This window comes from Orcinus orca, chromosome 3 (assembly GCF_937001465.1).
Source record: "Orcinus orca chromosome 3, mOrcOrc1.1, whole genome shotgun sequence".
In the NCBI taxonomy this organism is placed as follows: domain Eukaryota; kingdom Metazoa; phylum Chordata; class Mammalia; order Artiodactyla; family Delphinidae; genus Orcinus; species Orcinus orca.
In genome coordinates, this window is record NC_064561.1 from 141,785,878 (window position 1) to 141,798,732 (window position 12,855).

The following is a 12,855-nucleotide window of genomic DNA, read 5'->3' on the forward strand; positions in this document are numbered from 1 at the left end:
GGTAAGCGACCAAAGGAATTTAGGAATTTATTTCTGTAAATGTGGAAAATGACAAAAAGATGATGTCTCAGAGGAAATAACACCAGCACCCCCTACCACATACACACATTAAAGGGACTCTCAAGTACTTCATGGTATTAAAAGTGCAAAGGATAAAATGGTGGAAACATCCAAATTTAGAGAAGAGACTGACAATTTACCAAGGCATAGAAAAGATACTTACTCTGTATTGTAAGTTATATGACAAGAAGGCAAGCACAGTCCTAATCACTCTAGATAACGTTTTTACAAAGAAATAAAACACTTTAATACTAAATAACATGTTAAACTACAGTGTGCTAAATAAATATTTGCTTTATTATTTTTTTCATTATACATTTATAACTGACAGAGTTTTTACTATTTTGACAAAAATTTCTAAAGGTCACCGAACAATTGTAATTTTTCCCAGTGATCAATAAGATCACTTTGTACAGTTTCAGCCTGCATGGTTAGTTTTACAGTACTGCACTACAGCACAAAGACTGCCTGTATTTGAAGTTTTACCTTATCTATTAGGATAGTAAGAACATGTGGGCTTTGGAGCCTGGGTGCCTGGTTTCAAGTCCTGACCCCAGCACTGAACTGCTTGCTGTCTGCTGCTGACCAACTAAACCAACTTATCCGAGACTCAGGTTTCATATTTGAAAAACATAGAAACAATAATAATTACCACGTAGAGTTCTTGAGGTAGCAGACGAGGAGGCCTCTGGAAATGCACCTGACATTCAGGAAGTATTCAATAAATAAGCTCTGTGAGAGTGGAGACCCTGTCTCTTTTCTCCATTGTAATATCCCATCTAGAACAAAGCCTGATATAGAATAGTTGCTCAATAAATATTTGGTGTAAAATGTTAAATAGTTGTGTTTAATGTTCAACAAATGTTAGTGACCTGATTCTCTTCCTCTTTTCTTTTCTTGCTTTCTCAGAGCTGTACACTTTCAGGGAGTTGAGATCATGTGACCAGTTTTTCTGAGAACCCAGGAGGTTCTTCAGTGTCCTTCCCTCGCCGTCAGTGCTGTCTTGTTTGTCCCAGCCCGTCTGATTTAGGTGGCAGGTCACTCAGCAAGGTTAACATTTTTCACATAAATAATGAACTCATACAAATCTATAGGAAAAACATTAAGTCTTCGAAGATGGGAAAAGAAAAGAACAATTAATTTGCAAACAAACTTAACAAATATTTAGACAAATTCAGCCTCACTTCACAACCAAGGAAATATAAATCAAAACCTGAGAGATGTTCTCTTTGTGGTCACAGATTTCCAGAGTGATGGAGACAGAGACTAGTGATAGTGAGGTAAGAAGACTGTCTTCTCAACGGCTTTGCTTGTCAGAATTGGTATAATCCTTTTAGAAAGCAATTAGAACACAAGGACCATGGACCTTTAACCCAGTAATTTTACTTCTGGAGACTGATCCTGAGCATTCAATGTGGATGAAGCTTTTGCGTAAAGGTTTTCATCAGAGTGTTATTTTTAAGAGTGAAGATGGAAAGCTACCTATATGCCCAACAATAGGGACTGTTTATGTGGAAGATGGTATATACACTTTTTTTTTTTTTTTTTTTTTTTTTTGCGGTATGTGGGCCTCTCACTGTTGCGGCCTCTCCCATTGTGGAGCACAGGCTCCGGACGTGCAGGCTCAGTGGCCATGGCTCACGGGCCCAGCCACTCCGCGGCATGTGGGATCTTCCCAGACTGAGCCACGAACCCATGTCCCCTACATCGGCAGGCAGACTCTCAACCACTGCGCCACCAGGGAAGCCCCTATATACACTTTTTATTAAGCAGTAATATCTGTAAAGAGTTCGTGTATAAAGAGTATATGTCAAAATGTTTGTGATTGTGATAGAACATTGTATATAATAAATATTTTAAATTACATATAAAATGCAAACAACTGATATCTAAATGCCTTCCTGGAAGAAAATGTGAATAACTACCATTTATTGTGATTTTACCATTTTCCAGAACTTTTGCATATTTTATTTCTAATTCTTATAACAATCCTGCTTGTTAGATATTGTTATGCCCATTTTACAGATGAGAAAATGAGGCTCAGAGGGCCAAGTAACTTTTCTGAAGCTCCAGCTACTTTTGTACATCTGTTTTATAGTAAAATCTGTGCCTCCTTGCCAAATCAGACTCCTTTATTTGGTTGAGGTTGTTTTTTCAAGTTATGAACTAATGAATAATTTTCTAAGTTTCTGTGTTTTAAAATATTTAGAAGCATAGACTACTTTAATAATGATCATGGTTAACAAGAAAACAATGCAAACTTAATAAGTCGTGTAATCACTCTGAGCCTCAGTAGCTATTGGATAGCTCATTTTATAGGGCTGTATATCAAAATTAAAGTGAGATAGCAGATAACGTGTACAAAACACTCCAAGTTATTAAAGGAAAGGTGTTAACTGGAAAGGTGTTATTAAAGGAAAGGTGTTAGTTTTAACTGCTCTTTTCCTAACATCTTAAATCGAAAGTTTTATCTACTTCAGTTATTTATGAGTTATCATTTTTACTTTAAATATTACAAGGGTTGAAAACCTGCAATAAAATGAGTGCTTCCTCACTTACAGATTTTAACGTCTATCTCAGTTAAGAAAGGGGGGGGGGCAGTAGTCATTGTTTTGCAGAGTTGATATGGAAAACCTAACATACGTCCAGCATTCTTTGGGAAAGGAAATAGAAGGCTCCTGTATCAGATGTTTTGGAAAGAAAGTAACTGCGGAATAGGCTGGAAGTTCCAGACAGGAGCTTTCCCAAAGCACTTTTATTGATTCTTGTTGAGTACTCATGGAGTTGAAAATCTCTGTCTCTATTTTTCATATTCTGAGTCTGACACATTGCTGTCAGTGGTTATCTAGCTGTTTTTCTGAGGATTTGGTGGTGATGTTTTTGCTGCTTTTGGCTGTGTATGTGTGTGTGTGTGTGTGTGTGAGAAGAGCATCACCAGATCCTAAGCACTTATGGAGCGTTACCTTCAGGGCTGTTAACTCTGGACTCTCTCCAGGCTGCCAGGATCGTCCTAGATGACTCTTCCTGAAAAAAGGACAAGGTGCGGCTCATCCTCAAGGATGATTCAGATCCCCTGTGAACCTCATCAGTTTATCTGGGTTTTGTCCCTGGGCGATCTGGAAGTGCCCGCAGAAATTTAGGAGATGCAACCATCTTGTTGTTTCTGCACCGAAAGAGACTCCTGAACAGCTTCTAGGAAAGCAAGTAGAAATGTTTGGCTGGGGCAGCTGCACCTCGACTTTCCTATAAAGTTCAAAGGGTTATTTGGCCAGTGACTCCCTCCCAAAGCCTGCTTTTGTGCGGCCACAGTTCTAACTATAGGACTGCCTGCCACCCAGATCCCTTAAAGGAAGGTGCCTTCAGAGCACAGCTCAGCTTGGGGTAACTTTCTAAGAAGAACTGACCTTTTTTTTCTTTAAGAGAGAAGGAAAATTGGCATGGAGTCAGACATCAATAAATATACAGTTGGTTCCATTTACACGACACACCTTGAGTCCTGCCTTTTACACTGAATAGTAGTTATCTCCCCAGCACAGGTTTCAACTGTGAAGTATGGGTGCTTCAAGCTTGCCTACTGGAAACCGTTCAGGGTCCTTTCTCTCTCAGCTGTAATAACATTCACTGTGATGTAAGTTCCACCAACATCTTTCAGCCCGGGAGGAAGTTTGGTTTGGCTGATTTGAACTTAAAATAGGGAAAGAAAAGCTTGTTTTCTTGTTCTTCTTCTAGACTAGGCTGCAGTTTTAAATTAAGTTGTTATAATCACCTGTACTTATTTATAAGTGGAAAACAATCTCACGCATTGACTACAATCTTTGGCAGACTCTGATAAGATCCCAGATGATCTAGGAGATGATTGTAAATTGTTTCCATGCATGCTTATTTATGTTCTTCTTGGACGCTTTCTCAATGGATAGCACTCTGTCTTATATGTAGGAATATGGCCAAATGACAGGTTTAAAAACTTGTGTAAAGAAGACAACTTTTGGAGAAACTAGAAAAACAATGTCCAACAATAAAAAAAATGGCTGTGTTCAAGGATGGCAAAAGCTTGTGAACCTTTTCTTTCAGGATCAGATAGCCTAATTTTAGGTTTGTGAGCCATTTGGTCTCTATCACAGCCACTTAACTTTGCTGTTGTGATGCTAAAAAGCACAGATAATGGTCTGTGGGTGAGGCTGTGATCCAATAAAACTTTATTTACAAAACCAGGCAGCTATTTGCGGGGGACAGTTTGCCAATTTCTGAATTACGGTATAATCCATTTGATGCATGCATTTGGTATGTTGCTTTCAGCTGAAAGTAAGGGAAAACCCAACTAAAGACAGCTTAAGAATCATGTTAATTCACATAAGAAGATTATCTCATGTAAGAAGTCTCATTATAGGGAAGTCCCAGGGCTAGTTAATTAAAGCAGTTTGATGATGTCATCCAAGGCCCAAGTTTGTTCCATCTTTCATCTTTCTGCTCTCCCATCCTTGGCTCATTGGCTTGTCCTCAGGCTGACATGGCTTCCACAGTTCTAATGTTACATGTAGGTGCAACAACATCTGGCAGAAGAAATAAGACTTTTCCCCTACGTATTTCTTTTTAAGAGCAAGACAGTCTTTTCAAGAAGACCCTTCCATTCCATAGACCATGTCTTATCGACCAGAATTGGACAGAACATTTCAAGAAGGGTTTGAACAGTATTTGCCTACAGCTTCCATGACACCAAACATGGTGACATAAAACAATGGAAAATTATTCTGTCACAGTAGTTCTGGAGGCCAGAAATCCAAAAGCAGTATCAAAATCAAGGTGTCAATAGGGCCGTGCTCCCTCTAGAGGTTCTAGGGGAAAATTCATTCCTTGCCTCTTCCACCTTCTGATGGCTGCTAGCATTCCTTGGCTTGTGGCCACGGAATGCTCAAATCTCTCTCTGTTCCATTTTCATATTACCTTCTCCTCTGTGTGTCTGTGTGAAATCTCCCTTTGCCTTTCTCTTTCTCTCTCTCTCTTTTGTTTAAAATATGGAATGCTTCACAAATTTGCATGTCACTCTTCTGCAGGGGCCATGCTAATCTCTCTTTATTGTTCCCATTTTAGTACATGTGCTGTGGAAGCAAGCAATGCCTCTCTCTTATAAGGACACTTGTGATGGCATTTAGGGCTCACCCAGATAATTCAGTGTACCTGACTTATCTCAAGATGCTTAACTTAATGACACCTGGAAAGAGCCATCGTCCAAATAATGTAACATTTACAGGTCTGGGTATTAGGATCTTATAACTTTGGGGACCATTATTCAACCTGCTACTGTCATGGAGAACTTTGATTGTCAAAGTAAAAAACTTTGACTTTTTTTAAAGTAATAGCCATTAAATCAACTACCAGCAAGAGGGAACTACCATGATTTTTTAATATTAATTAAGATTTACTTAAGTCAAATAAGGGAGGTGTCGGCCTAAAAACGTTGAAATTCAGCAGGCATGGAAAAATCTGGAATATGACTGTTAGATAGGCAAACATCAGTATCTGCTATAGCATACTTGTATGCAACTATTATGTTTAGCAAGAGCACACGATGACTTAAGAAAATAATTTTTATAAAGTAATAGGAAAAATTTTTTTTCTATAGTATGGTCACAACACAGAGTGAAATACTCCTGAGCATAAAAAAAATGGAGACAATACACTAAAAAAGTTACTAGTGGTTTTCTGGAGGTGGTGGGAATTTGGGTTATTGACTTTCTTTTCTCTCCTTTTTTGTATTTTCCAAAATGTTTATGAAAAGTATATATGTTGCTTAAATTAAAATAATAAATCAATAGCATTATATTGTTAGATGATATTACTAGAGTATTTGTTTTTTACATCTTTATTGGAGTATAATTGCTTTACAATGGTGTGTTAGTTTCTCCTTTATAACAAAGTAAATCAGTTATACATATACATATGTTCCCATATCTCTTCCCTCTTGCGTCTCCCTCCCTCCCACCCTCCCTATCCCACCCCTCCAGGCAGTCACAAAGCACCGAGCTGATCTCCCTGTGCTATGCGGCTGCTTCCCACAAACTATCTACCTTACTTTTGGTAGTGTATATATGTCCATGCCTCTCTCTCGCTTTGTCACAGCTTAACTTACCCTTCCCCCTCCCCATATCCTCAACTCCGTTCTCTAGTAGGTCTGTGTCTTTATTCCTGTCTTACCCCTAGGTTCTTCATGACATTTTTTTCCCTTAAATTCCATATATATGTGTTAGCATACGGTATTTGTCTTTCTCTTTCTGACTGACTTCACTCTGTATGACAGACTCTAGGTCCATCCACCTCACTACAAATAGCTCAATTTCGTTTCTTTTTATGGCGGAGTAATATTCCATTGTATATATGTGCCACATCTTCTTCATCCATTCATCCGGTGATGGACACTTAGGTTGCTTTCATGTCCTGGCTATTGTAAAAAGAGCTGCAATGAAAATTGTGGTACATGACTGTTTTTGAATTATGGTTTTCTCAGGGTATATGCCCAGTAGTGGGATTGCTGGGAAATATGGTAGTTCTATTTGCAGATTTTTAAGGAACGTCCATACTGTTCTCCACAGTGGCTGTATCAATTTACATTCCCACCAACAGTGCAAGAGGGTTCCCTTTTCTCCACACCCTCTCCAGCATTTATTGTTTGTAGATTTTTTGATGATGGCCATTCTGACTGGTGTGAGATGATATCTCATTGTAGTTTTGATTTGCATTTCTCTAATGATTAATGATGTTGAGCATTCTTTCATGTGTTTGTTGGCAGTCTGTATCTCTTCTTTGGAGAAATGTCTGTTTAGATCTTCTGCCCATTTTTGGATTGGGTTGTTTGTTTTTTTGATACTGAGCTGCATGGGCTGCTTATAAATTTTGGAGATTAATCCTTTGTCAGTTGCTTCATTTGCAAATATTTTCTCCCATTCTGAGGGTTGTCTTTTGGTCTTGTTTATGGTTTCCTTTGCTGTGCAAAAGCTCTGAAGTTTCATTAGGTCCCATTTCTTTATTTTTGTTTTTATTTCCATTTCTCTAGGAGGTGGGTCAAAAAGGATCTTGCTGTGATTTATGTCATACAGTGTTCTGCCTATGTTTTCCTGCCTATGTTTCCCATTTGTTTATTTTTGTTTTTATTTCCATTTCTCTAGGAGGTGGGTCAAAAAGGATCTTGCTGTGATTTATGTCATACAGTGTTCTGCCTATGTTTTCCTCTAAGAGTTTGATAGTTTCTGGCCTTACATTTAGGTCTTTAATCCATTTTGAGCTTATTTTTGTGTATGGTGTTAGGGAGTGATCTAATCTCATACTTTTACATGTACCTGTCCAGTTTTCCCAGCACCACTTATTGAAGAGGCTGTCCTTTCTCCACTGTACATTCCTGCCGCCTTTATCAAAGATAAGGTGACCATATGTGCATGGGTTTATCTCTGGGCTTTCTATCCTGTTCCATTGATCTATCTGTTTTTGTGCCAGTACCATACTGTCTTGACTACTGTAGCTTTGTAGTATAGTCTGAAGTCAGGGAGCCTGATTCCTCCAGCTCCATTTCTCGTTCTCAAGATTGCTTTGGCTGTTCGGGGTCTTTTGTGTTTCCATACAAATTGTGAAATTTTTTGTTCTAGTTCTGTGAAAAATGCCAGTGGTAGTTTGATAGGGATTGCATGGAATCTGTAGATTGCTTTGGGTAGTAGAGTCATTTTCACAATGTTGATTCTTCCAATCCAGGAACATGGTGTATCTCTCCATCTATTTGTATCATCTTTAATTTCTTTCATCAGTGTCTTATAATTTTCTGCATACAGGTCTTTTGTCTCCTTAGTTAGGTTTATTCCTAGATATTTTATTCTTCTTGTTGCAATGGTAAATGGGAGTGTTTTCTTGATTTCACTTTCAGATTTTTCATCATTAGTGTATAGGAATGCCTGAGATTTCTGTGCATTAATTTTGTAGCCTGCTGCTTTACCAAATTCATTGATTAGCTCTGGTAGTTTTCTGGTAGCATCTTCAGGATTTTCTGTGTATAGTATCATGTCATCTGCAAACAGTGACAGCTTTACTTCTTCTTTTCCAATTTGTATTCCTTTTATTTCCTTTTCTTCTCTGATTGCTGTGGCTAAAACTTCCAAAACTATGTTGAATAAGCGTGGTGAGAGTGGGCAGCCTTGTCTTGTTCCTGATCTTAGTGGAAATGCTTTCAGTTTTTCACCATTGAGGACGATGTTGACTGTGGGCTTGTCATATATGGCCTTTATTATGTTGAGGAAAGTTCCCTCTATGCCTACTTTCTGCAGGGTTTTAATCATAAATGGGTGTTGAATTTTGTCAAAAGCTTTCTCTGCATCTATTGAGATTATCATATGGTTTTTCTCCTTCAGTTCGTTAATATGGTGTATCACGTTGATTGATTTACGTATATTGAAGAATCCTTGCATTACTGGAATAAACCCCACTTGATCACGGTGTATGATCCGTTTAATGTGCTGTTGGATTCTGTTTGCTAGTATTTTGTTGAGGATTTTTGCATCTATGTTCATCAGTGATATTGGCCTGTAGTTTTCTTTCTTTGTGACATCCTTGTCTGGTTTTGGTATCAGCGTGATGGTGGCCTTATAGAATGAGTTTGGGAGTGCTCCTCCCTCTGCTATATTTTGGAAGAGTTTGAGAAGGATAGGTGTTAGCTCTTCTCTAAATGTTTGATAGAATTCACCTGTGAAGCCATCTGGTCCTGGGCTTTTGTTTGTTGGAAGATTTTTAATCACAGTTTCAATTTCAGTGCTTGTGATTGGTCTGTTCATATTTTCTATGTCTTCCTGATTCAGTCTTGGCAGGTTGTGCATTTCTAAGAATTTGTCCATTTCTTCCAGGTTTTCCATTTTATTGACATAGAGTTGCTTGTAGTAATCTCTCATGATCTTTTGTATTTCTGCAGTGTCAGTTGTTACTTCTCCTTTTTCGTTTCTAATTTTATTGATTTGAGTCTTCTCCCTTTTTTTCTTGATGAGTCTAGCTAATGGTTTATCAATTTTGTTTATCTTCTCAAAGAACCAGCTTTTAGTTTTATTGATCCTTGCTATCATTTCCTTCATTTCTGTTTCATTTATTTCTGATCTGATATTTATGATTTCTTTCCTTCTGCTAACTTTGGGGTTTTTTTGTTCTTCTTTCTCTAACTACTTTAGGTGCAAGGTTAGGTTGTTTATTCGAGATGTTTCCTGTTTCTGAAGGTAGGATTGTATTGCTATAAACTTCCCTCTTAGAACTGCTTTTGCTGCATCCCATAGATTTTGGGTCGTCATGTCTCCATTGTCATTTGTTTCTAGGTATTTTTTGATTTCCTTTGATTTCTTCAGTGATCACTTCTTTATTAAGTAGTGTATTATTTAGCCTCCATGTGTTTGTATTTTTTACAGATCTCTTCCTGTAATTGAGATCTAGTCTCATAGCATTGTGGTCGGAAAAGATAGTGGATACAATTTCAATTTTCTTAAATTTACCAGGGCTTGATTTGTGACCCAAGATATGTTCTGTCCTGGAGAATGTTCCATGAGCACTTGAGAAAAATGTGTATTCTGTTGTTTTTGGATGGAATGTCCTATAAATATCAATTAAGTCCATCTTGTGTAATGTATCATTTAAAGCTGTGTTTCCTTATTTATTTTCATTTTGGATGATGTGTCCATTGGTGAAAGTGGGATGTCAAAGTTCCCTACTATGAATGTGTTACTGTCGATTTCCCCTTTTATGGCTGTTAGTATTTGCCTTATATATTGAGGTGCTCCTATGTTGGGTGCATAAATATTTACAATTGTTATATCTTCTTCTTGGATCGATCCCTTGATCATTATGTAGTGTCCTTCTTTGTCTCTTCTAATCGTCTTTATTTTAAAGTCTATTTTGTCTGATATGAGAATTGCTACTCCAGCTTTCTTTTGGTTTCCATTTGCATGGAATATCTTTTTCCATCCCCTTACTTTCAGTCTGTATGTGTCTCTAGGTCTGAAGTGGGTCTCTTGTAGACAGCATATATACGTGTCTTGTTTTTGTATCCATTCAGCCAGTCTGTGTCTTTTGGTGGGAGCATTTAATCCATTTACATTTAAGGTAATTATCGATATGTATGTTCCTATTCCCATTTTCTTAATTGTTTGGGGTTTGTTATTGTAGGTCTTTTCCTTCTCTTGTGTTTCTTGCCTAGAGAAGTTCCTTTAGCATTTGTTGTAAAGCTGGTTTGATGGTGCTGAACTCTCTCAGCTTTTGCTTGTCTGTAAAGGTTTAATTTCTCCATCAAATCTGAATGAGATCCTTGCTGGGTAGAGTAATCTTGGTTTCAGGTTTTTCTCCTTCATCAGTTTAAATATGTCCTGACAGTCCCTTCTGACTTGCAGAGTTTCTGCTGAAAGCTCAGCTGTTAACCTTATGGGGATTCCCTTGTGTGTTATTTTTCCCTTGCTGCTTTTAATATGTTTTCTTTGTAATTAATTTTTGACAGTTTGGTTAATATGTGTCTTGGTGTATTTCTCCTTGGATTTATCCTGTATGGGACTCTCTGTGCTTCCTGGACTTGATTAACTATTTCCTTTCCCATATTAGGGAAGCTTTCAACTATAATCTCTTCAAATATTTTCTCAGTCCCTTTCTTTTCGTCTTCTTCTTCTGGAACCCCTATAATTTGAATGTTGGTGTGTTTAATGTTGTCCCAGAGGTCTCTGAGACTGTCCTCAGTTCTTTTCATTCTTTTTTCTTTATTCTGCTCTGCAGTAGTTATTTCCACGATTTTAACTTCCAGGTCACTTATCTGTTCTTCTGCCTCAGTTATTCTGCTATTGATCCCATCTAGAGTATTTTTAATTTCATATATTGTATTGTTCATTCTTGTTTGTTTCATCGTTAGTTCTTCTAGGTCCTCGTTAAATGTTTCTTGCATTTTATCTATTCTATTTCCAAGATTTGGGATCATCTTTACTATCATTATTCTGAATTCTTTTTCAGGTAGACTGCCTATTTCCTCTTCATTTGTTTGGTCTGGTGGGTTTTTATCTTGCTCCTTCAACTGCTGTTTTTCTGTCTTCTCATTTTGCTTATCTTACTGTGTTTGGGGTCTTCTTCTTGCAGGCTGCAGGTTCATAGTTCCTGTTGTTTTTGGTGTCTGTCCCCAGTGGCTAAGGTTGGTTTAGTGGGTTGTGTAGGCTTCCTGGTGGAGGGGACTAGTGCCTGTGTTCTGGTGGATGAGGCTGGATCTTGTCTTTCTGGTGGGCAGGTCCACGTCTGGTGGTGTGTTTTGGGGTGTCTGTGGACTTATTATGATTTTAGGCAGCCTCTCTGTTAATGATTAGGGTTGTGTTCCTCTCTTGCTAGTTGTTTGGCATAGGTTGTCCAGCACTGTAGCTTGCTGGTCGTTGAGTGAAGCTGGGTGCTGGTGTTGAGATGGTGATCTCTGGTAGATTTTCGCTGTTTGATAATATATGGAGCTGGGAGGTCTCTTGTGGACCAGTGTCCTGAAGTTGGCTCTCCCACCTCAGAGGCACAGCACTGACTCCTGGCTGCCGCACCAAGAGCCTTTCATCCAGACGGCTCAGAATAAAAGGGAGAAAAAGTAGAAAGAAAGAATTAGTAGAAGTAGAAAGAAAGAAAGAGAGGGAGGGAGGGAGGGAGGGAGGAAGGAAGGAAAGAAGGAAGGAAGGAGTGAAGGAAGGAAAAAAAGAAAGAAGATAAAGTAAAATAAAATAAAGTAAGATAAAATATAAAGTTATTAAAATAAAAAAATAATTATTAAGAGAAAAAACAAAAAAAAGGAACGGATAGAACCCTAGGACAAATGGTAAAAGCAAAGCTATACAGACAAAATCTCACACAGAAGCATACACATACACACTCACAAAAAGAGGAAAAGGGGAAAAAATCATAAATCTTGCTCTCAAAGTCCACCTCCTCAATTTGGGGTGATTCGCTGTCTATTCATGTATTCCACAGATGCAGGGTGCATCAAGTTGATTGTGGAGCTTTAATCTGCTGCTCCTGAGGCTGCTGGGAGAGATTTCCCTTTGTCTTCTTTGTTCTCACAGCTCCCAGGGGCTCAGCTTTGGATTTGGCCCCGCCTCTTCGTGTAGGTCGCCGGAGGGCGTCTGTTCTTTGCTCAGACAGGACTGGGTTAAAGGAGCCGTTGATTCGGGGGCTCTGGCTCACTCAGGCTGTGGGGAGGGCGGGGCACGGAGTGCAGGGCGAGCCTGTGGCGGCGGATGCCACCATGATGTTTCACCAGCCTGAGGGGCGCCGTGCGTTCTCCCGGGGAAGTTGTCCCTGGATCCCGGGACCCTGGCAGTGGCGGGCTGCACAGCCTCCCCTGAAGGGAAGTGTGGAGAGTGACCTGTGCTCGCACACAGGCTTCTTGGTGGCGGCAGCAGCAGCCTTAGCGTCTTATGCCCGTCTCTGGGGTCCGCGCTTTTAGCCGCGGCTTGCGCCCGTTTCTGGAGCTCCTTTAAGCAGCGCTCTTAATCCCCTCTCCTCGTGCACCAGGAAACAAAGAGGGAAGAAAAAGTCTCTTGCCTCTTCGGCAGGTCCAGACTTTTCCCCGGACTCCCTCCCGGCTAGCCGTGGCGCACTAACCCCCTGCAGGCTGTGTTCACGCAGCCAATGCCAGTCCTCTCCCAGTGCTCCGACCAAAGCCCGAGCCTCAGCTCCCAGCCCTGCGTTCCCCAGCGGGTGAGCAGACAAGCCTGTTGGGCTGGTGAGTGCCGGTTGGCCCTGATCCTCTGTGCAGGAATCTCCCCGCTTTGACCCCCACAC

General features: G+C 39.6%; 1 non-coding gene across 1 annotated transcript; it reads right to left on the minus strand.

Moving 5' to 3' along the window:
- Positions 1-5,066: 5,066 nt before the first annotated feature.
- Positions 5,067-5,168, minus strand: LOC117203430 (U6 spliceosomal RNA). The gene has a single exon (XR_004486181.1). It is a non-coding gene; the product is annotated as a U6 spliceosomal RNA (small nuclear RNA).
- Between the last annotated feature and the right edge of the window lie 7,687 nt (positions 5,169-12,855).